General features: G+C 46.4%; 16 pseudogenes; all 16 read right to left on the bottom strand.

The window, feature by feature from the left end:
* Positions 1–6,641: 6,641 nt before the first annotated feature.
* On the bottom strand, positions 6,642–6,759 carry LOC137819850 (5S ribosomal RNA; annotated as a pseudogene).
* Positions 6,760–6,998: 239 nt separating this feature from the next.
* LOC137819950 (5S ribosomal RNA) lies at positions 6,999–7,117 on the bottom strand (annotated as a pseudogene).
* A 239-nt stretch (positions 7,118–7,356) lies between these two features.
* LOC137819857 (5S ribosomal RNA) lies at positions 7,357–7,475 on the bottom strand (annotated as a pseudogene).
* A 240-nt stretch (positions 7,476–7,715) lies between these two features.
* Positions 7,716–7,834, bottom strand: LOC137819834 (5S ribosomal RNA; annotated as a pseudogene).
* A 239-nt stretch (positions 7,835–8,073) lies between these two features.
* LOC137819811 (5S ribosomal RNA) lies at positions 8,074–8,192 on the bottom strand (annotated as a pseudogene).
* Positions 8,193–8,431: 239 nt separating this feature from the next.
* Positions 8,432–8,550, bottom strand: LOC137819847 (5S ribosomal RNA; annotated as a pseudogene).
* Positions 8,551–8,790: 240 nt separating this feature from the next.
* LOC137819785 (5S ribosomal RNA) lies at positions 8,791–8,909 on the bottom strand (annotated as a pseudogene).
* A 227-nt stretch (positions 8,910–9,136) lies between these two features.
* On the bottom strand, positions 9,137–9,255 carry LOC137819826 (5S ribosomal RNA; annotated as a pseudogene).
* Positions 9,256–9,495: 240 nt separating this feature from the next.
* Positions 9,496–9,614, bottom strand: LOC137819963 (5S ribosomal RNA; annotated as a pseudogene).
* A 239-nt stretch (positions 9,615–9,853) lies between these two features.
* Positions 9,854–9,972, bottom strand: LOC137819778 (5S ribosomal RNA; annotated as a pseudogene).
* Positions 9,973–10,150: 178 nt separating this feature from the next.
* On the bottom strand, positions 10,151–10,269 carry LOC137819800 (5S ribosomal RNA; annotated as a pseudogene).
* A 238-nt stretch (positions 10,270–10,507) lies between these two features.
* Positions 10,508–10,626, bottom strand: LOC137819790 (5S ribosomal RNA; annotated as a pseudogene).
* Positions 10,627–22,993: 12,367 nt separating this feature from the next.
* Positions 22,994–23,112, bottom strand: LOC137819799 (5S ribosomal RNA; annotated as a pseudogene).
* A 239-nt stretch (positions 23,113–23,351) lies between these two features.
* LOC137819822 (5S ribosomal RNA) lies at positions 23,352–23,470 on the bottom strand (annotated as a pseudogene).
* A 239-nt stretch (positions 23,471–23,709) lies between these two features.
* LOC137819779 (5S ribosomal RNA) lies at positions 23,710–23,828 on the bottom strand (annotated as a pseudogene).
* A 198-nt stretch (positions 23,829–24,026) lies between these two features.
* LOC137819848 (5S ribosomal RNA) lies at positions 24,027–24,145 on the bottom strand (annotated as a pseudogene).
* Between the last annotated feature and the right edge of the window lie 227 nt (positions 24,146–24,372).

Genomic DNA, 24,372 nt, shown 5'->3' with positions numbered 1-24,372 from the left:
AGTGCCATTATTGATTTAACATCTTGAAGTTTGTGTGGTTAAAATTTCATAATCCAGTTCGCTCTATATCATTCCAGTTAAATCGGTGAACATCAAGCACAGTTTGCATAAAAAAATATTTTCCAGTAGCTAAATTTTTGTTTTCTTCATCTACTCTAGTGCTTTTCTTTAAGTATTCTTTTGTGTGCCTACTTTCTCATTGATTTCTTTAATTTTCTTGCTTGTCTTTTGTTCATTAATCTTTGAGTTTGTCAAACATCTAGTATTCCTTTTGTTCTAGCCTTTCTTTGTTTATACTTTTTCTTGTTTGTCTTTACTGTTTCATTAGTTTTGTAGTGGTTGGCTTTGAGATTGGTGTGCTTGCTTTGACATCTTTCATTTGAGGATTCCAAGACCTCAAGATCAGATTGGTGCAAGGACATTATTTCTTTGAGAGTGACCCTTTTTCTGCCCAAATTCACTTCGGCACTTTCATTGCCAAGCTCACTGTTTTTGCTAATTTTGTTTCTTGACTTGTTTACTGTTTTTGTGTGTTTTCTGTTTTTAATTACACATGGCTGGATTTTCAAGTGATGCATCCTACAAGCAACATTCTTCTTCCAAAGCTTCAATCCTTGGTGAATTACATGAAGCACAACGAACCATTAGACCCTTGGAAGAGAAAATGCAAAAGATGGAGGTGCAACAAGCTAGACCATCTCCTTCTATCCATGATGAGCATCATTCACATAGACCTTCAACAAGAGCCTCTTCAAATGATTTTGGCCGTGAAGAAGAGCATAGGAGAAGGAGAAATCCACCACAATTTCATGGACAAAGACATCATCACCAAGGGGAAAGACAACACTACGGCAATGGCTTCTACCAAGACGCAAAGTCTAGGCTTCCTTCGGTCAAGCTTCCTTGTTTTAATGGCTCTAGTGATCCTAATGTATATTTAGATTGGGAGGCTAAGTGTGAACAAATTTTTGAGATCCATGAGATCCAAGATGAGCATAAGCTTAAGCTAGCCACCTTAGAGTTTAGTGATTATGCCATGAAATGGTGGCATGGTGTTGTAAAGGACATTATCTATCACAAGGGTCCTCCCATGGACTCTTGGAACTCTTTAAAGGATCACATGCGCGCTAGATTTGTGCCCCCACATTTTAGGAAAGACCTCATGTTGAGACTCCAACGGTTTCAACAAGGCACGCTAAATGTGGATGAATATTATAAGGAGCTAGAGACGCTTGTGCTTAAAATTGAATTAGAAGAAAGTGAGGAACCTATGATTGCTAGGTTTGTGAGTGGTCTTAGGAAGGATATTCAAGACATTGTTGAGTTACAAGAGTATTCATCATTGGGTTCTTTAGTTCATCTTGCAATGAAGGTGGAAGTGCAACTTGCTAAGAAAAATTATTTCAAAAATGCTCCCAATGATGGTTACTACAACAAGTCTTGGAGGAACAAAAAGTCTTTTTCTAAATTTCCTTCCAAAGATTCTTCTTTCAAACCCAAGGAAACTAAGCCATCTACCTCTAGGCCTAAATCACCCACTAGAACGTCTAATACTAAATGTTTTAAATGTATGGGTTATGGTCATATAGCTGCTAATTGCCCTTCCAAACGAAGTATGTACATGCATGAAGGCATTGTAGTGAGTGAGCATGATTCGGATTCTCCTAAGCATTCATTGCATTCTAGTGCATCTAGTGAGGAAGAGAGTGAATGTCCACTTGAAGGGGATTTGTTAGTTGTGAGAAGACTTCTTGGACAAGTTTCACAACCTTTTGATGAAAGTCAAACGGAAAATATTTTCCATACAAGATGTCTTATTCAAAAAAACATTTGCTCTTTGACAGTGGATGGGGGTAGTTGTGCAAATGTGGCTAGTACAAGAGTAGTAGATAAGCTTGGATTGCCTACTATATCTCATACAAAGCCCTACAAATTACAATGTCTTAGTGAAGTAGGAGAAATAGTTGTAAATAAACAAGTCCTCATCCATTTCTCCATTGGAAAATACAAAGATGAGGTATTATGTGATGTTGTGCCCATGGAAGCCACTCATGTTCTTTTGGGAAGGCTTTGGCAATTTGATAGAAAAGTTTTACATGATGGCTTTACCAAAAAACTTTCTTTTGAATTCCATGGTCACAAGGTTACTTTAAAATCTCTCTCTCCAAGAGAAGTCCATGAGGACCAAGTTATCATGAAAAAAAAGAGGGAGAGTGAAAAAGATAAAAAAGATAAGAGTTCTAAGCCTACACTCCTTGTGTCTAGGCGTGAAATTGAAAGGGAAATAGTGGCTCATCATCCTCTTTTTTTAGCCATCCCTAGAACTCTTAAAGTAGAATCACTTGTTCATAGTCCTCATTGCTTGGAAAATTTGGTAGAAGAGTTTCAAGATGTGTTTCAAGATCCTCTGATGGCAAATTCATGGAGCTCTTCTTGGATGTTGTGAAAAATGGTGCGGAAGCTATGGATTGAGATGTGCAAGATCCTCCTAGGAGCTATGGTGACCTTGAAGGTGCATGAAGAGTGTGGAAATGGGGAGGTTCAGCCAGCCCCTTTGAAGGTGGTGAAAGGTTTGAAGATTAAAAGCCTATTCCTAAGAGAGTTTAGGCAAGGAGTGAGAATGGCACAATTTTGGCAGCATTTCACTATTCAATTAATCTTGCAAATACATGAGCCAAGCCCTCTTATTTATAGTGTTTAGGGGGCTGGAAATTAAAAAGAAAGTGGAGGGAAATTCAAATGAGAAGCATTTGAATTTGGAGCCAATTCCTAGTCACAAGGGAAGTGTGACTTGGTTTCTATATTTGGCACCTCCTAAATCTATACCTACACCTTCTTTTGTGTCACATGGAAGGTGTGACTTAGCTTTATACATTTGCACCTCTTATATTTATATCTACACCTCCCTTTATGTTCTACTAAAAATACTCAAAAGTAATTACAAAAGAAAGACATCCAATGATGCTTAGTTTGCCCATATCTACTATTTGTTGGGCTTGAGTTGAAGCTTGAACTTGTATTTGGGCTTGGGCTTGGGCTTTTTCTATCATCGGCTTGGGCCTTTTCCATCATCCCCTCCCTCTTGAAAAGGATTTGTCCTCAAATCCAATGCTTCTTCTTCATCATCATTATGTGGATGTATGTGGCTGGATGGTTTCCATCATCCTCCAAATGGACTTCCACCTTTGAGAGGGATTGAGCACCAAATTGATTTGATACCGGGTTCTTCTTTACCAAACCGTCCAGCATATAGGACCAATCCAAGTGAAACCAAGGAAATTCGCCAACAAGTTGAGGCTTTGATTGAGAAAGGGTGGGTTCAAGATAGCATGAGTCCTTGTGCTATGCCTATCATCTTAGTGCCAAAAAAGGATGGCACATGGCGAATGTGTTCGGATTGTAGGGCCATCAATAACATAACAATTAAGTATAGGCATCACATACCTAGACTAGATGATTTGTTGGGTACATGGTTCAAAATCTTTTCAAAGATTGATCTTAAAAGCGGCTACAATCAAATCCGTATCAAACCGGGTGATGAATGGAAGACGGCTTTTAAGACCAACTTTGGTTTATATGAGTGGTTAGTCATGCCCTTTGGTCTAACTAATGCACCAAGTACCTTCATGCGCCTCATGCATCATGTTCTTAGACCATTCATTGGTAAGTTTGTTGTTGTTTACTTTGATGACATTCTCATTTATAGCTTATCTTTGGATGACCATAGGTTGCATGTTAGGCAAGTTTTAGAAACCCTTAGGAAGGAACATTTGTATGCTAATCTTGCTAAATGTATGTTTGCTCTTGATCATATAGAATTCCTAGGGTTTGTTGTGAGTTGCAAAGGGGTCCATGTGGACAAAACAAAGGTGATGGCCATTCAAAATTGGCCTACACCGAAATCTTTGAATGAGGTCCGAAGTTTTCATGGACTTGGTTCTTTCTATAGAAGATTTGTCCCAAACTTTGGTACCATGCCGCACCACTCAATGACATAGTGAAAAAGGATGTGGTCTTTCAATGGGGAGAAGCACAACAAAAAGCTTTTGAAACTTTGAAAGAAAAATTGACTAATGCTCCCATCTTGGCCCTTCCTAATTTCACTAAGACATTTGAGATTGAGTGTGATGCTTCAAGCATAGGTATTGGGGCTGTTCTCCTTCACGAGGGCCACCCCATAGCCTATTTTAGTGAGAAATTGAAGGGAAGTCATCTCAATTATTCCACCTATGATAAAGAATTATATGCACTTGTTAGGGCTTTGTTTACTTGGCAACACTATCTTTTTCCCAAAGAGTTTATGATACATAGTGATCATGAATCTCTTAAATATTTGAAAAGCCAAAACAAGCTTAACAAGAGGCATGCTAAGTGGGTGGAATTCATTGAGCAATTTCCTTATGTGATCAAACACAAGCAAGGCAAAGTAAACATTGTGGCGGATGCTCTTTCTAGAAGATACACTTTGCTAAATCTTTTAAGCTCTCAATATCTTGGTTTTGATCACATTAAGGAACTTTATCATGATGACCTTGATTTTTCTCTCATCTATCAAGAGTGTCTTAAGGGAGGATGATGCATGCCACATTGCGAACCTCTTCTTCCAAGAACTGGTTCGCTTGCATGGGATCCCTAGATCTATTGTGTCCGATAAAGATCCCAAGTTCTTGAGTCACTTTTGGAAGACCTTGTGGGGCAAGCTTGGGACTAAGCTTTTATTTTCTACCACTTGCCACCCACAAACTGATGGTCAAACCGAGGTGGTAAATAGAACTTTGGGACAACTATTGAGATGTTTTATTTCGGGGAATCCTAGAGTGTGGGAGAATTTACTACCCCATGTTGAGTTTGCATATAATCGTGTAGTAAATTCTACCACCTCCCATTCTCCTTTTGAGGTTGTCTATGGGTTTAACCCTTTAACACCTCTTGATCTTCTTCCTATTCCCCTTCTTGGAGATGTCTTGTGCAAAGATGGGGATGAAAAAGCTTCTTTTGTGAAAACTTTGCATAAAGACATCAAGAAGAGAATTGAGAAGAAGGTTGGCAAGTAAGCTGAATTTGCCAATAAAAGGAGAAAATCATTGTTGTTTGATGAGGGAGATTGGGTTTGGCTTCACTTGAGAAAGGATCGTTTTCCTACTCAAAGGAAGTCCAAACTAATGCCTCGAGGGGATGGACCTTTCCAAATCCTCAAGAGCATTAATGACAATGCTTATGAGTTAGATATGCCTGATACATTCTTAGGTAGTCATACTTTTAATGTCAGTGATCTAACTCCTTTTTCTGCAGGTCTCCAGAATTCGTGGTCGAATTCTCTCCAAATCGGGGAGTATGATGGAGATCAAGCTCAAGTGGACATGGAGGCCAATCACCAAGATCAAGAAGAGGTAGAGGCTCAAATGGAGGACGCCTATGGAGGTCAAAGCCCACCACAAAGGCTTACAAGAAGCATGTTCAAAGCTTTAGGAGCTAGGGGACATTTATTTACTCTTTTTGTAATTTCTCTGGTTGAAGGTGCTTAGAGGGAAACATTAGAAACCTCTATTGTTAAAGCATCTTTTAGTCTTTAGTTAAGAGTCTTAGGAGGGAGGGGGGGTGCGTTAGTAGATAGGTGTAGGAGTAAATAAGGAGGTGGCAAAGTGAGAGAAGAGGTCACACCTTCCTCATGCTTGGTTTAGGCGCCGGTTCTAGAGCTTTTAGAAGGGAATTTTGGAATTCTTTTAGTTTGATTTTCAGCACCTCTAGGCTATAAATATAGGTGTTGCCCTTGTACATTTCAAATTTGAATTTTAATTAGAGAAACTATACTCAATTTTTGAGAGAGCATTGGAGAGCTTTGTGCCTTCTTCACTAGTCTTATCTTGATGGTTCCATGGTTACCTCAAGTGGCGGCTTGCACACTTATCTTGGAGTCTCCATCCTCCTAGTGGCGTGATCATCCAACCATACATCCATCTTCATGAGCTTTCTCTTCTCCTTCCTTCCTTCTCTTTTGATATTCATGTCTTAAGTTTGTGTTCTTGTGTTTTGGTTCGGCACTTTCATTTTCCAGCAGCTGCTCTTCTTCTATTTTGAATTTTGGTTCGGTGCTTTTACATTTCCAGCACTTCTTTTCAGTATTGTTGCCTTTTAGTTCATTTTAATCGGTTCATTTCAGTTCCATGTCAATTCTATTCGGTGCAATTGATTTTCCTTTCATTTTAATCGGTTCAATTTGACAATAATTGGAACTTCCATATGAGTTTGTGTTTTGGCACTAGTTTTGGTGAGTTCTTGTTCATACTTGATCCAATTCTATGATAAAGTGTATATCTCATAACCAACTTAAGATGATTCCTAAGAATGTCAAGAATCATTCTAATTGTGCTAGTGGAATCACATCAGGTATGATCGCATCTGTCAAGCGTAGCGCGATCAATACCTATATGGGTTTGCAGGTGGGCTTCAGTTTCAAAATGGTTGGACCTCGAACGCGATAACTCGCTACACAACACTATTTCACGATCGTTTTTGTACGTACTTTAAGATTTTTATTTAGAGGTCAGCAAAAAAAAAAGCACAAAAAAGGCGAACACATGGTTTGACTGTCTAGGCCGGGAAGAAGAAGAAAAACATAACACAAAAAAGAAATACAAAAAGAAGTGCAACATGAGGACTTCCTAGGAGGTCACCCATCCTAGTACTACTCTCGCCCCAGCACGCTTGACTGCGGAGTTCTGATGGGATTGGTGCATTAGTGCTGGTATGATCGCACCTGTCAAGCGTACCGCGATCAATACCTATATGGGTTTGCAGGTGGGCTTCAGTTTCAAAATAGTTGGACCTCGAACACGATAACTCGCTACACAACACTATTTCACGATCGTTTTTGTAGGTACTTTAAGATTTTTATTTAGAGGTCAGCAGAAAAAATGCACAAAAATGGCGAACTCATGGTTTGACTGTCTAGGCCAGGAAGAAGAAGAAAAACGGAACACAAAAAACAAATACAAAAAGAAGTGCAACACGAGGACTTCACAGGAGGTCACCCATCCTAGTACTACTATCGCCCTAGCACGCTTATCTGCGGAGTTCTGATGGGATCCAGTGCATTAGTGCTGGTATGATCGCACCTGTCAAGCGTAGCGCGATCAATACCTATATGGGTTTGCAGGTGGGCTTCAGTTTCAAAATGGTTGGACCTCGAACGCGATAATTAGCTACACAACACTAATTCCTGATAGTTTTTGTAGCTACTTTAAGATTTTGATTAAAAGGTCAGCAAAAAAAAAGCACAAAAAAGGTGAACTCAGGGTTTGACTGTCTAGGCCAGGATGAAGAAGAAAAACAAAACACAAAAAAGAAATACAAAACGATGTGCAACACTAGGACTTCCCAGGAGGTCAGCCATCCTAGAACTACTCTCGCCCGACCACGCTTCATTGCGGAGTTCTGATGGGATCCGGTGCATTAGTGCTGGTATGATCGCACCTGTCAAGCGTAGTGCGATCAATACTTATATGTGTTTGCAGGTGGGCTTCAGTTTCAAAATGGTTGGACCTCGAACGCGATAACTCGCTAGACAACACTATTTCACGATCGTTTTTGTAGGTACTTTAAGATTTTTATTTAGAGGTCAGCAAAAAAAAAAGCACAAAAAATGTGAACTCATGGTTTGACTGTCTAGGCCAGGAAGAAGAAGAAAAACAAAACACAAAAAAGAAATACGAAAAGAAGTGCAACACGACGATTTCCCAGTAGGTCACTCATCCTAGTACTACTCTCGCCCAAACACGCTTAACTGCGCAGTTCTGATGGGATCCGGTGCATTAGTGCTAGTATGATCGCACCTGTCAAGCGTAGTGCGATTAATACCTATATGGGTTTGCAGGTGCGCTTCAGTTTCAAAATGGTTGCACCTCGAACGCGATAACTCGCTACACAAAACTATTGCACGATCGTTTTTGTAGGTACATGAAGATTTTTATTTATAGGTCAGAAAAAAAAAGCACAAAAAAGGTGAATTCATGGTTTGACTTTTCTAGGCCAGGAAGAAGAAGAAAAACAGAACACAAAATAGAAATACAAAAAGAAGTTCAAGACGAGGACTTCCCAGTAGGTCACCCATCCTAGTACTACTCTCACCCAAATACGCTTAGCTGCGGAGTTCTGATGGGATCCGGTGCATTAGTGCTGGTATGATCGCACCTTTCAAGCGTAGCGCGATCATAACCTATATGGGTTTGCAGTTGGGCTTCAGTTTCAAAATGGTTGGACCTCGAACGCGATAACTCGCTACACAACACTATTTCACGATCGTTTTTATAGGTACTTCAACATTTTTATTTAAAGGTGAGCAAAAAAAAAGCACAAAAAAGGTGAACTCATGGTTTGATTGTCTAGGCCAGGAAGAAGAAGAAAAACAGAACACAAAAAAGAAATACAAAAAGAAGTGCAACACGACGATTTCCCAGTAGGTCACCCATCCTAGTACTACTCTCGCCCAAACACGCTTAGCTGCGGAGTTTTGATGGGATCCGGTGCATTAGTGCTGTTAGAATCGCAACTGTCAAGCGTAGCGCGATCAATTCCTATATGGGTTTGCAGGTGGGCTTATGTTTCAAAATGGTTGGACCTCGAACGCGATAACTCGCTACACAACACTATTTCAAGATCGTTTTTGTAGGTACTTGAAGATTTTTATTTAGAGGTCAGCAAAAAAAAAAGCACAAAAAAGGTGAACTCATGGTTTGACTGTCTAGGCCAGGAAGAAGAAGAAAAACAGAACAGAAAAAAGAAATACAAAACGAAGTGCAACACGAAGACTTCCCAGGAGCTCACCCATCCTAGCACTACTCTCGCCCGAGCACGCTTCACTGCGGAGTTCTGATGGGATCCGGTGCATTAGTGCTGGTATGATCGCTCCTGTCAAGCGTAGCGCGATCAAGACCTATATGGGTTTGCAGGTGGGTTTCAATTTCAAAATGGTTGGACCTCGAACGCAATTACTCGCTACACAACTCTATTTCACGATCGTTTTTATAGGTACTTGAAGATTTTTATTTAGAGGTCACCAAAAAAAAAGGCACAGAAAGGTGAACTCATGGTTTGACTGTCTAGGCCAGGAAGAAGAAGAAAAAAAGAAATACAAAAAGAAGTACAACACGAGGACTTCTGAGGAGGTCACCCAACCTAGTACTGCTCTCACCCAAGCACGCTTGACTGCGGAGTTCTGATGGGATCTGGTGCATTAGTGCTGGTATGATGGCACCTGTCAAGCGTAGCGCGATCAATACCTATATGGATTTGCAGGTAGGCTTCAGTTTCAAAATGGTTGGACCTCGAACGGGATAACTCGCTATACAACACTATTTCACGATCGTTTTTGTAGGTACTTTAAGATTTTTATTTAGAGGTCAGCAAAAAAAAAAGCACAAAAAAGTTGAACTCATGGTTTGACTCTCTAGGCCATGAAGAAGAAGAAAAACAGAACACAAAAAAGAAATACAAAAAGAAGTGCAACACGAGGACTTCCGAGGAGGTCACCCATCCTTGTACTACTCTCGCCCGAGCACGCTTGACTGCGGATTTCTGATGGGATCCGGTGCATTGGTGCTGGTATGATCGCACCTGTCAAGCGTAGTGCGATCAATACCTATATGGGTTTGCAGGTGGGCTTCAGTTTCAAAATGGTTGGATCTCGAACGCGATAACTCGCTACACAACACTATTTCACGATCGTTTTTGTAGGTACTTTAGGATTTTTATTTAGAGGTCAGCAAAAAAAAAAGCCCAAAAAAGGTGAACTCATGGTTTGACTGTCTAGGCCTGGAAGAAAAGAAAAACAGAACGCAAAAAAGAAATACAAAAAGAACTGCAACACGAGGACTTCCATGGAGGTCACCTATCCTAGTACTACTCACGCCCAGGCACGCTTAACTTCGGAGTTTTGATGGGATCCGGTGCATTAGTGCTGGTATGATCGCACCTGTCAAGCGTGGCGCGATCATTACCTATAAGGGTTTGCAAGTGGGCTTCAGTTTCAAAATGGTTGGACCTCGAACGCGATAACTCGCTACACAACACTATTTCACTATCGTTTTTATAGGTACTTGAAGATTTTTATTTAGAGGTCAGCAAAAAAAAAGCACAAAAAGAAATACAAAAAGAAGTACAACACGAGGACTTCCCAGGAGGTGACCCACCCTAGTTCTACTCTAGCCCAAGCACGCTTGACTGCGGAGTTCTGATGGGATCCGGTGCATGAGTGCTGGTATGATCGCACCTGTCAAGCGTAGCGCGATCAATACCTAAATGGGTTTGCACGTGGGCTTCAGTTTCAAAATGTTTGGACCTCGAACGCGATAACTCGCTACACAACACTATTTCACGATCGTTTTTGTAGGTACTTTAAGATTTTTATTTAGAGGTCAGCCAAAAAAAGCATAAAAAAGGTGAACTCATGGTTTGACTGTCTAGGCCAGGAAGAAGAAGAAAAACAAAACAGAAAAAAAAAATACAAAAAGAAGTGCAACACGACGATTTCCCAGTAGGTCACCCATCCTAGTACTACTCTCACCCAAACACGCTTCACTGCGGAGTTCTGAAGGGATCCGGTGCATTAGTGTTGGTATGATCCCACCTGTCATGTGTAGCGCGATCATTACCTATATGGGTTTGCAGGTGGACTTCAATTTCAAAATGGTTGGACCTCGAACGCGATAACTCGATACACAACACTATTTCACGATCGTTTTTGATATAGCCTGTTGACCAAAACGCTGGAGCGCCGCGCTTGCCTCCGTCCTTCACTGCGATCCACCTCAAGAACCTGCAAAAGACGAAACGGCGCCGCTGCGGCCGATCGCACTCCAACGCCCAAGTCAGTGACTGAACCACCAATTACTAAGAGTAACACTCAAGAACTCTAAGGAACCGTGAACCAGTTCTCTCTCTCAATATACTAAAGAACTCGCAAGCGTAAAGAAGACAATCTGAACGTGCGTACCTCAGAAGTTCGTTGGGAAACTCTTATATACCTGAACACTTTCTCTCTCCTGGCAGTTACACACCTGGACACGTGGCTTGCATCCAGCCGTACACGTGCCTTCATCTGGAGCATCCTTGACTTGGGCGTTACCTCTGACTCTCCTTTGGCTAAGTTACTTATGCATGATACTACTCAGTGCATAGTTGTCTTGGAGCGCGATCTCTACTGGATTGGCGAGTCAAGGTGCCTTCGTACACACCTTCCCTGTGGTCTCGCCGGCCGCCTTCATGCTCTGCACCACCTGTTTCACCGTGTATGCTCAAGCAAGCTATCCCCCGACCTCATCCTCTGGCCAGCTGGGAAATGTCTATCTGCCTTCATCTTCGGCGATGTCCTTATTTCAGCGATCTCTAATCACTTGGTCGCCTGGATTCATATCTGGCGACTTCAACTTTAACCCGGTGACCGCCGGTTCTGGTGTGCTGGAGATCGGAGCACGCCAACTTAATAACTGGCGACTACACGAGCCCCCCCCGACTTCCTTCCCTTCTGCCAGCCAGGTGTCCCATCAACACGCCTATACAATAGCTTGATGCCACGTCATCACTTCCGACTACCAGGGCGGTACACAAGCCCCCCAGTCTTAAGCGAAGACTTGTCTAGCGAAAAGACTAAAGGAGTCACGTCAATGCCGATCTACGTGGCGCTGGCGCAGAATTCCAAGCGGTTGTACTTTCTCCTTTCCTGACGCTCAACCAAACACTCCTCCAATCGCTCGACACGTGGCTTCATCAACGGTTACCTTTAATTGTCGTTTGCGCTTCCCAAACCCATTCGAAAAACCCTTAAACCCATTTCACTCCACTGTTCCATCACTTTCTTTGTTTCCTCAAGCGCTCCAAGTTTCTTTTGCAAAAGCTCACGACGCTCTTCAACCCCCTGAATCCTCTACTTCCTTCATTGTTCTTCCGATCACAAAAAGGTACTCCCTTTACTTCTTCTGCTGATTTTTCCTGCATTTTAACCGATTCGCATCATCCATTAACTGTCTGGTGCATACGCTGTGGGCTGTTTTTTCTATTTCTCCTTTCTCGTAACTTAGGGCTTCGTCTTCGTTACAACGAACCTTCGTTCGTTCGTTTTTCACCCTTCTTTCACGATCGAGTCAGCCTCTGCGAACCCTGATCACCTTTTCTTTTCCTTTTCCTTTGCAGCTTCCACGATGGCTCGCTCAAAGATCACCCCAAATCCTCCTCCCTCGTCACGAAACCCTTCATCTCAAGCACACAACCCCCTACGAGCACCTGGTGCTTCTTCTTCCCTGGCTGAGAGGCCTGCAACCTCCCGTCCTGACCTGGCTCAGGCTACGCCACCGGTTGCCAGAGGTGCCTCCGTTCCTTCCCCCGACTTCAAAAAATTATATCCATGGGCCACCCCGACCTTGTTGAAGGAAACTTCTTCAGTAAACTCTACTGGGGCAGTTCTTCGTTTGAAGAAAGGGGACGAGCCGCACCTGTCGTTCCACAAGGAGCATGACGACAAGATGATGGTGCTACCTTGCTCCCCCGACATGCCAGTGTGCGTCGACGACAAAGGGAACGACGGTGGGTTGTTCTGCTTCGTATACACCACTCTGTTCAAGAAGGTGAAACTTAGGTTTCCCTTCACTCGTTTTTAAAGGGAGCTACTTACCGAGCTCGACATCGCTGCTGCTCAGCTTCACCCCAACAGCTGGGCGTTCGTGCAGGCATTCCAAATCATGTGCGACCATCTGGGGCTACCAGCGTCAGTGGACGTCTTTCTCTTCCTTTTTGAATCCAAGCACCCAGGAGATCGCCTGTGGGTGAGTCTTAACGGGATTGCTGGGAGGTCAATCCTCTCTATCTTCCAGCAATCTTACAAAGACTGGAAGGGCAAGTTTGTCCAGGTGCGCCCAAACGACAAGGACGCCTCACTGCTCGACGGCTTCCCCTTGTATTGGGTAAACAAGGGGAATAAAGAGTCCAAGGGAAGCTTCAGGAGGCCAAGGAGTCCTGACAGCATGGGTGCTTTGGACAAGGATCTGTGCTTCTTCTGGAAGAGTGTGGCAGACGCCAACATTACCTTCCTCACCACTACGCTCATCTCCTACGAGTTCTTCGAAGATCAACTCGAAGTTCGCATAGGTTAGAACTCACCTCAACGTCTAAGTCATTACCTTGACATTACTTCTGCTAACTGTTTCTGGGCGTCTTGTCTATTGTGCACAAGACTTTGGTTTTATTTTCTGCATCACTTATCTGCTTTTGTTGCATACTGACTTATGCATTTATTTTTCTCTCTGAGCTAACCCATGTATCTTTGCATTATGCAGATCGCATGTTGGGCAGGGAAAACTTGCTGAACTGAGGGCGCTCGCCCGAGCCCACGGGTTGGCGTCGGGTTCCCAGACTGTGCCAAAGTCAGTGGTGGAGATCGCCGCTGCACAGGGCAGATCGCCACCGAAAGGCCCAGCTCCTTCCGAGGCCCAACCCGCCAATCAGCGCAAAAAGCTTATCCTCAGGAAACCAAAGAGGAAAACCCCTCAAGTGGTTCATGAGGAAGAAGAAGAAGACGATGAGGCGACTGAAGATGGCCTCATCATCAAGAGGAAGAGGGTGGCGCCTTCTTCACCATCTGCCCCACCTCCTCCTCTGACATCAACACCACCTTCCACACCAGCTCCACCTCCAACATTGCTTCCTGCCCCAGCTCCCACCTCGCCAGTCCAAGCGGTTCCTCTGGCATCCGCACTTCCTGTGGTTGAGGCCGTCGAGCCTAACTTCATGGAGAACCCCCCGAGCGCCTCCACGCCTTATGTATCAGCTGGAGGGGGTCCTCCTTCACACGCCTCAACTGCAAACGCTGCACCAGTCGGGGATGAAGGTGCTCACAACTCTCCAATCCTCATCACTGAATCCCCGACGTCGCCACCACGCCAAGAAGCACCCATTCCACAACCAATTCAAGAAGGTGGCGGCGAGAACCAACAACAAGCCCCCCCGGTGCCTCCACAAGCAAACCTCTCTCTTGAGGTCAAGAGGGTGTGGGAGCCCTTCTCAGCAAAATTGAAGATGATGGCGGAGGATTTCCCCTCCATCATATCCAAAGCTGTGGAAAGTTCCACCAGGAAGCTCCAGGATGACATCTTCACACTCCGAACTGAGAATTGCTCCATAAGGATTGAGGCGGAGAGGTTATCCTGCAATCTGACGCTCGCTGAGATCGATCACTCCCGAGTGGAAGATGCTATGAGCACTGAGCTCCGGGTGGCACGCAAGGAGGCCACCGATCTACGCCATAAGGTGCATCTCTTGGCTCAAGAGAAGATTGAGCTGGAGAGCAAGCTGGTACCCTATCGCGTCAAAGTAGCTGACCTGGAGGCATTGATCAAAGCAGACGCCGCCAGGGTAAAGAACCTCGAGAAAAGGTCAGCCGATCGGGAGGTCTTCTTGGGGAAGGTGGAAAAGGAGAGAGACGACACCATGGCCAAGCTTGCCGAAGCCAACGAAGAGAACGGGAAGGTCGCCGCAGAGCTGGCCCAGGTGCAGGCGGAATCCAAGAAGGTTACTGAAGACCTTCTTCAAGCTCGGGAAACAATTGAAGAACTTAAGAAACAAGCTGACGAGCTGAAGCAGCAGAACGAGGGGCTAAAGAAACAGATTCAAGAACTTGAGCTGAGCTCTGCCCAGATTCTCGCTGCTGGATTCGAGGCCGCCCGGGAACAGTTCGCTTGCCTGTACCCCGACTTGGACCTTTCCATGGTGTCTCTCAACAATGAGGTGGTGGACGGGAAGGTTGTTCCTTCTGAAGATTGATTGCTTCCCTCCATCCACGATTCTTATGCTTTTCTCCTTATACATAATTGTAATAGCCTTTCCCTTTTTCTGTACATGTATTCTGAACTGGTGTTTACTTTATGATAAAGTCTTTGCGCTTCTTCTTATAACCTCTTTGTCTGCTTTATCTCTCCTTGTATAATTTACTTCAAAGAAATTAACTTAGTAACTTTGTAAGCGCAATTATATACTTAACTGCTTCGAACCACCGACTTCCGAATAAAACACTCTAACAACTTGTAACCTAAAGGTAATGAACCTTAGCGTGAAATCGCTCTTCAAATAACGAACTTCAGCTCAACTAATGGCTTAAGACACCGCTCATCTGATCTGCCTTGTCAAAACGGGTCTTGACTTTCTCGCTATTGTTTGCATTTTTCCCGGTCGCCAAATACTCTTGGCGATATTAGCTTCCTCCTGCCTTCATAACTTGGCCATTGTTCCTTTATCTGGGGGCAGAGGCGCCTTTCGGATCCTTCTCTACCTCCCTGAGCTTCAGAAGAAAAGACCGGGTGGCTAGGCGTTCTCTTCGAACCTACCTTAGCCACCCTCCAAACTTCTTCCACCCTTTACACCATACCTGAACTCGTTCGGGACGAGAAGGATTTTATCTTGCCTGAACTCGCTCATCGGCGAGCAGGTCTTTAACTCGCCTGAACTCGCTCATCGGCGAGAAGGTCTTTAACTCGGCTGAACTCGCTCATCGGCGAGAAGGTCTTTATCTCGTGCCTCTACATTGCCCCAGGGGTTACATCTCCTCTCCCCTAGAAACACTGAGGACTTTTTGCTGGCGCCTCTACATTGCCCCAGGGGCTACATCATCTCTCCCCCAGAAACACTGAGGACTTTTCACTGGTGCCTCTACATTGCCCCAGAGGCTACATCTTCTTTCCTCTAGAAGCACTGAGGACTTTTTACTCTTCCTCGCCTGCACTCACTCGACGGCGAGGAGGTCTTTAACTCGCCTCAGAACGCGCGAGGGCGTTGAGGTCTTTTAACTGGTGCCTCCGATCGCCGAAAGACGATGAGGACTTTAACTTTAACTGATGCCGCCAATCGCCGAAAGACGATGGGGACTTAGAAACTTTTTAGAGAGCATGCAATATATCTTTAACTTGCCTTAAATCACATATAAGTGACAAGGTCTTTCTTCAAAACTTTTGGAAAACAACAAGCATGCAATCTGAAACACCTTAAACTTCGAAAACTCTTCTTTATTGGGTGGCCTCATTAAAAACCCTCCTTAGGGAAAAAAGAATGCCCCCTTCAAACTGTTTTAATAGAAACATTGTAAAGCTCTTCGTGTTTATTTTACTTACAAAGTTCTCAACTGTAATATAACTTGAGGTGCGTGGCGTTCCAAGTGCGAGGAATCGCCCCTCCTTCCAATGTTTCTAAGCGGTAGGCGCCGTTCCCGAGCGCCTCGGTTATTCTGAACGGTCCCGTCCACTTAGGCGACAGCTTATTCTCCATCTCGTACTAGTGGGCTTTCCTCATCACCAGGTCGCCCTCTCTGAACTGTCTCAGCATCACCTTCGAGTTATATCTTCGTTCAATCCTTCTCTTCACCGCCTCAGCTTTTAATCTCGCCTCTTCCCTGACCTCATCCAGTAGGTCCAGGTTCAACCTTCTCTCCTCATTCGAGTCTTCCTCCACGAAGTTTTGGAATCTCGGCGAGCTCTCCTAGATCACTATTGGAATCATTGCGTCGCACCCATAGACCAAGCTGAACGGGGTCTCATGGGTTCCTGACTGCTCGGTGGTGTGGTATGCCCAGACTATACGGGGTACCTCCTCAGCCCAACTTCCTTTGGCTTTCTCTAGTCTTCTCTTCAAACCTCTTAGCAACACCCGATTGGCTGACTCTACTTGGCCATTCGTCTGAGGGTGCTCGACGGATGCAAACACTTGTTGAATTCCCACCCCTTCACACAGCTTCTTCAACAGGTGACTCGCAAACTGAGTCCCATTGTCCGACACCAGGCGCTTGGGCACACCAAACCGGCACACAATGTTCTTCCACACGAAACCTTCGATCTTGTGTGCGGTGATCTGGGCCACTGGTTCTGCTTCGATCCACTTGGTGAAATATTCGATCGCCACCACCAAGTACTTCATCTGCCTGATCGCCAGGGGAAACGGTCCAAGGATGTCGATTCCCCATGTATGAAACGGCCAAGGGCTGTAAATCGACTTCAACTCCTCGGGAGGCGCCTTGTGCCAATCGGCGTGCTGCTGGCATTGCTTGCAGCACTGCGCATACCTCTTGCAATCTTCTCTCATTGTTGGCCAGTAGTAACCTGCACGGAGAGTCCTTGCGGCCAGAGCTCGACCCCCGACATGGCTTCCACATATCCCTTCATGGAGCTCTGCCATAATTCTTGTACATTTCTCGCCATGCACACATTCCAGGAGTGGGTGAGTGAACCCAAACCTGTACAGCTCGCCATCAATCATTGTGAACTTGCTAGAATTCTTCTTTATCTTCCTAGCCTCCGTCGGATCCAGCGGGAGAAGGTCATCCGCCAGGCACCGCTTGTACTGTGTTACCCAGGTGTCTGGCTCATGGGTCGTGCAGATCTGCGTCATGTTCACCTTCTCTCCCCGACATGCTCTTATTCTTGGCGACCTCAAGGTCTCCTGAGTCAGGGATCTGTGACTCCTCGGCGCTTTCTCCGTCGACTTACTTATCTGAAGGACCAGGTGATCTGCTACAAATGCTCTCGGCATTTTCAGAGTTTCTTGAATCACCGTCCTCTGCCTACCCCCCTTGCCTGAACTGGCGAGCTTAGCTAGCAAGTCAGCTCGGGCATTCTGCTCTCTGGGCACATGCACCACTTCAAAGGAGGCAAAGGAACTCTTCAATTCCTGTACATACTCCAGGTAAGCCGCCATTTGTGGATCTTTAGCCTGGAACTCGCCTGTTACTTGCCCCGTGACTAGCAGCGAGTCACTCTTTACCATCAGCACCCTAGCTCCCATCTCTTTGGCCAGCAAGATCCCGGCGATCAGCGCCTCATATTCTGCTTGATTGTTGTTGGCCTTGAAGGCAAACCTCAAAGATTGTTCAATCAGCACGCCGTTGGGTCCCTCCAAGATGACTCCAGCACCGCTACCTTGCTGGTTCGACGATCCGTCCACTGAAAGCACCCAACGGAAGTCATCCCCTTCAACTCGTGCTACTTCAGACGAGAGCTCGACCACGAAATCTGCGAAGATCTGCCCCTTGATCGGACCTCGGGGCTCATACTTAATATCAAACTCCGACAGCTCCACTGCCCACTTCACCATCCTTCCCGCAACATCGGGCTTCTTCAAGACCTTCTGGATAAGCAAGTCGGTCATCACCAGTATCGTGAAGCTATGGAAATAGTGGCGCAATCTCCTCGCCGAAAATACCACAGCCAGTGCAGCCTTCTCCAGGGCCTAATACCTCGTTTCGGGGCCCTGCAGCACCTTACTAACAAAATAAATAGGCTTTTGAGCCTGATCTTGGTCATGGGCGAGCACCGCACTCACCGCCCTCTCAGTTACAGCAAAATACAACCTGAGAGGGGTTCCCACCAGCGATTTGCACAAAACCGGCGGGCTCGCCAGATATTCCTTAAGCTTGACGAAGGCTTCCTCACACTCCTTCGTCCAGGCAAACTTGTTATTGCGCCTTAAACACTGGAAATATGGATGGCCCTTCTCTCCGCTGGCCGACACGAAGCGAGACAGGGCGACCATCCGACCTGTAAGCTGTTGTACTTCCTTTACAGTGGTCGGGCTCCTCATCGCCAGGATGGCGGCACACTTATCCGGGTTGGCCTCTATTCCTCTTTCAGTTAAGAGAAATCCCAGGAACTTCCCAGCCTCCACGCCAAAGATGCACTTCTTGGGATTCAGCTTCAACCTAAACTTGGCGATCGTAGTGAACAACTCTTCCAAGTCCGCAACGTGCTTGCTTTTCTCTGGCGAGGTCACGACCATGTCATCCACGTATGCTTGCACATTCCTTCCCAGCATTGGTGCAAGTACCCGATCCATCAACCTTTGGTACGTGGCCCCCGCGTTCTTCAGCCCAAACGGCATCACCTTGTAGCAGTAGCACGATCTCTCGGTCATGAAGGCAATCTTCTCTTCATCCATGGGATGCATCTTGATCTGGTTATACCCCGAGAAGGCATCCAGGAAACTCAACAACTTACACCCTGCAGCACTATCCACCAGGGCGTCTATGCTTGGTAACGGATATGAGTCCTTTGGGAAAGCCTTATTCAGATCAGTGAAATCGACGCACATGTGCAACTTCCCATTACTTTCCTTCACCAGTACGACATTTGCCAGCCATTCAGGGTACTGGACTTCCCTGATGTGGCCTGCAGCGAGGAGCTTCTGGGTTTCGTCTCTAATCGCCTGCCTCCTCTGCTCGTTGAACTTTCTCCTCCTCTGCCGCACTGGTCTCACCAAGTTGTCCATTGCCAAATGATGGCACAAGAAGTCGGGATCGATCCCGGGCATGTCCGAAGCGGACCATGCAAACGCATCCAGATGCCGCTCTATCACCTTGGCGATCTGGTCCTGGAGCTCGACCTCCAGAGATCTTCCCAGCTTGAAAATCTTTCCTCCGATCTCTCTCTCGAGCCACTGCTCGACGGGTTTTGGCCTGGTTTCTCTGGCGATCACCGCCCTGGCGATCCCCAGCTCCCTCGCTTCCTCAGGGCGATTCCTTGCCCTCTTCTTCCTCTAAACCGGCGTTCCCCTCCCCCAGCTCAGCGTCCACCATCACTACGTCACTCCCGACGGTCTCTTCTATTACCGTCGATCTGGGCTTCACACCAGGAGGCGGGGTGGTTGTCACGTAACTCACAGACCTTTTGTTTTTCAGGCTATTCTCATAGCACTTCTTCGCTTCTTTCTGGTCGGATTTGATGGTGATCACCACCCCCTCCATAGACGGCAACTTCACCTTCATGTGCCGGGTCGACGGTATAGCGCCTATTCTGTTGAGCGTGGGTCTTCCCAGCAGAATGTTGTATGCTGAAGGGGCGTTTACGACAAGGTATTTGATTTTCTCTGTTCTCGAACCCGCCTCATCCGTAAACGTAGTCCTCAACTCGATGTACCCCCTGACCTCCACCTGGTCACCAGCGAAGCCATACAAACACCCTCCATATGGCCTCAGCTGGTCAAGGGGTAGCTCCAACTGCGTGAAAGTCGGCCAGAACATCACGTCTGCCGAGCTTCCTTGATCCACCAGAACCCTGTGGACCTTCCTTCCTGCTGTGATCAGCGAGATGACTATGGGGTCGTTGTCATGAGGCACAACGTCCCGAAGATCTTGCTTTGTGAACGTAATGTCCACGTCCGGCGAGTGATCTTCAAACATGTCCACCGTCATCACAAACCTCGCGTACTTCTTTCTCTGTGACGCGGTGCATCCACCACCCGAGAAACCTCCTGCGATGGTGTGGATTTCTCCGTGTGTAGGCATCTCGTGCTGCTGAGCCTCTCCACCTGCTGGTTGGGAGCTCGACGCGCCCCCCGTCCTTCTGTCCAGCAGGTAGTCATTTAGGAACCCGCTCTTGACCAGATCGTCGAGCTGGTATCCTAAAGCCAAGCACGAATCCACGGTGTGGCCAAAGCCCTGGTGAAACTCACACCAGGCGTCTGGCTTTGGTCCCAGCACCTTGTCACCCACCTTCTCGGGCGCTTTCAACCTAGCGGATATATTGGGAATGGCGATCAGGTCTGCCAATCCCATGACAAACTTGTGCTTTGGCGGGCGATTGTACTCCCGGCGTGCTGGTTCCGGGCGCCCTTGGCCCCTGCCCTTGTTCTTCCTTGGATCATAAGGATGGCGAGTCCTCTGATCCCTCCTGGTCGCCGCCGTCTCCAGCACCCTCTGTGGCTGGATCCTGGTCTGGGCACGTGGCCTGGCGGGAGCCACGCTGCCCCTCTTCTCGGCGACTTCACTCTCATCGGCGATGTGGGCCACCGCAAGTCGCCTGACCTCAGCAAATGTGGCAGGGTGAGCCCTGATCAATGCCTCGCAGAATGGTCCCGGCAGCACGCCCTTCTTGAATGCGTAGACCAGCATCTCTTCATCTTTGGCTGGCGATCGGACCATCTGCGCCCCAAAACGATTCAGGTAGTCCCTGAGGGACTCTCCCTGGTACTGCCTGATGTCAAACAAAACATAAGACACCCTGGGCGGTGCCTTGTTCACGATGTACTGCTCGACGAAGATCTTTGAAAACTGTTGGAAGTTGGTTATGTGACCTGTAGGCAGGCTCACAAACCATTCCAGCGTCGTTCCCTGGAGTGTGCTCACAAACATCTTGCAGTACACGGCGTCCGATCCTCCTGACAGCATCATCTGCGTATGGAACGTGGTGAGATGAGCCTTAGGATCCTCCACGCCGGTGAAAACAGCCTTAACGGGTACCACACTCGCAGGGATAGGCGTGTCAGTAATCGCCTGAGCGAAAGGCATAGGAAAAACACGAGGCGGCGTTGACGGCGCGACCTCTTCAGCGACTGGACGCCCTCGCTGCTCCTGAAGAGCTTGACGCAGTTCTTCAGTCACTCTGCTAAGCTCATCATTCCTGGCCCGAGAGGCGACCAGGTCCTCGTGCATTCTTGCCTGCTCTATGCGCGAGGCTTCCACATTCGCCTGCAACGAACGTATAATTTCCACCATCTGCGCCATAGTCATGGCGCCTTCAGCAGCAACAGGCGCGACTGGACTTGAACGGTTGCTTCTCATTCTTCTCATGAAAACTTGACGAATCACAGGGTGCAATGAACAACACCTTCTTCAGCGACGATCGATTCAGCGATCGATCGGTCAGAACTTTGTGAAACGTCGAAAGAAACCTCAAGAACACAGAAAACCTCCACAGAAACTCGCAACTCCACCAGAAACCACCGCTTCTTCCACGAAAAATCAAACGAGCCAAAGAACTCAGATCTCACCGATCGAAACTCGCGCAATCAGAAGAAAACTTCACCTCACCGAACAAAAACCCAAACGAACGGTGGAAAACGCGAGATTACCGAACAAAACCTAGATGAACAGCGGACAATGGTTGCACCAGCACACAACCACACAGAAAACTGCAAAAACCTCCAAGAACTCACGCTGTGGATGGGAACAGGTTTTACACGGCCCCACGGTGGGCGCCTGATGATCCTGCCTGTTGACCAAAACGCTGGAGCTTTGCCTCGTCAAACTTGGATCGACGCATGCGCCGCGCTTGCCTCCGTCCTTCACTGCGATCCACCTCAAGAACCTGCAAAAGACGAAACGGCGCCGATGCGGCCGATCGCACTCCAACGCCCAAGTCAGTGACTGAACCACCAATTACTAAGTGTAACACTCAAGAACTCTAAGGAACCGTGAACCAATTCTCTCTCTCAGTATACTCAAGCACTCGCAAGCGTAAAGAAGACAATCTGAACGTGCGTACCTCAGAAGTTCGTTGGGAAACTCTTATATACCTGGACACTTTCTCTCTCCTGGCAGTTACACACCTGGACACGTGGCTTGCATCCAGCCGTACACGTGCCTTCATCTGGAGCATCCTCGACTTGGGCGCTACCTCTGACTCTCCTTTGGCTAAGTTACTTATGCATGATACTACTCAGTGCATAGTTGTCTTGGAGCGCGATCTCTACTGGATTGGCGAGTCAAGGTGCCTTCGTACACACCTTCCCTATGGTCTCGCCGGCCGCCTTCATGCTCTGCACCACCTGTTTCACCGTGTATGCTCAAGCAAGCTGCCCCCCGACCTCATCCTCTCGCCAGCTGGGAAATGTCTATCTGCCTTCATCTTCGGCGATGTACTTATTTCGGCGATCTCTAATCACTTGGTTGCCTGGATTCATATCTGGCGACTTCAACTTTAACCCGGTGACCGCCAACTTAATAACTGGCGACTACACGAGCCCCCCCGACTTCCTTCCCTTCTGCCAGCCAGGCGTCCCATCAACACGCCTATACAATAGCTTGATGCCACGTCATCACTTCCGACTACCAGGGCGGTACAGTTTTTGTAGGTACTGTAAGATTTTTATTTAGAGGTCAGCAAAAAAAAAAGACAAAAAAGGTGAACTCATGGTTTGACTGTGTAGGCCAGGAAGAAGAAGAAAAACAGAACACAAAAAAGAAATACAAAAAGAAGTGCAACACGAGGACTTCCCAGGGGTTCACCCATCCTAGTACTACTCTCGCCCAAGCACGCTTGACTGTTGAGTTCTGATGGGATCCGGTGCATCAGTGTTGGTATGATCGCACCTGTCAAGCGTAGCGCGATCAATACCTATATGGGTTTGCAGGTGGGCATCAGTTTCAAAATGGTTGGACCTCGAACGCGATAACTCGCTACACAACACTATTTCACGATCGTTTTTGTAGGTACTTTAAGATTCTTCTTTAGAGGTCAGCAAAAAAAAAGCACAAAAAAGGTGAACTGATGGTTTGACTGTCTAGGCCAGGAAGAAGAAGAAAAACAAAACACAAAAAAGAAATACAAAAAGAAGTGCAACACGAGGACTTCCCAGGAGGTCACTAATCCTAGTACTACTCTCGCCCAAGCACACTTGACTGCTGAGTTCTGATGTGATCCGGTGTATTAGTGCTGGTATGATTGCACCTGTCAAGCGAGCGCGATCAATACCTATATGGGTTTGCAGGTGGGCTTCAGTTTCAAAATGTTTGGACCTGGAACGCGATAACTCGCTACATAACACTATTTCACGATCGTTTTTGTAGGTACTTTAAGATTTTTATTTAGAGGTCAACAAAAAAAAAAGCACAAAAAACGTGAACTCATGGTTTGACTGCATAGGCCAGGAAGATGAAGAAAAACAGAACACAAAAAAGAAATACAAAAAGAAGTGCAACACGAGGACTTCCCAGAAGTTCACCCATCCTAGTACTACTCTCGCCCGCACACGCTTACCTGCAGAGTTCTGATGGGATCTGGTGCATTAGTGCTGGTATGATCGCACCTGTCAAGCGTAGCGCGATCAATACCTATATGGGTTTGTAGGTGGGCTTCAGTTTCAAAATGGTTGGACCTCGAACGCGATAAATCGCTACAAAACAATATTTCACGATTGTTTTTGTAGGTACTTTAAGATTTTTATTTAGAGGTCAGCAAAAAAAAAGCACAAAAACGGTGAACTCATGGTTTGACTGACCAGGCCAAGAAGTGTAGCACGAAGACTTCCTAGGAGGTCACCCATCCTAGTACTACTCTCACCCAAGCGCGCTAAACTGCGGAGTTCTGATGGGATCCGGTGCATTAGTGCTAGTATAATCACACCTGTCAATCGTGGCGCGATCAATACCTATATGGGTTTGCAAGTGGGTTTCAGTTTCAAAATGGTTGGACCTCGAACGCAATAACTCGCTACACAACTCTATTTCACGATCGTTTTTATAGGTACTTGAACATTTTTATTTAGAGGTCACCAAAAAAAAAAGCAAAAAAAGGTGTACTCATGGTTTGACTGTCTAGGCCAGGAAGAAGAAGAAAAAAAGAAATACAAAAA

Source organism: Phaseolus vulgaris, chromosome 10 (assembly GCF_051622355.1).
Source record: "Phaseolus vulgaris cultivar YP4 chromosome 10, ASM5162235v1, whole genome shotgun sequence".
Taxonomy (NCBI): domain Eukaryota; kingdom Viridiplantae; phylum Streptophyta; class Magnoliopsida; order Fabales; family Fabaceae; genus Phaseolus; species Phaseolus vulgaris.
Note: the sequence above shows the minus strand (reverse complement) of the source record. Positions and strands in the feature narration are given on the sequence as shown.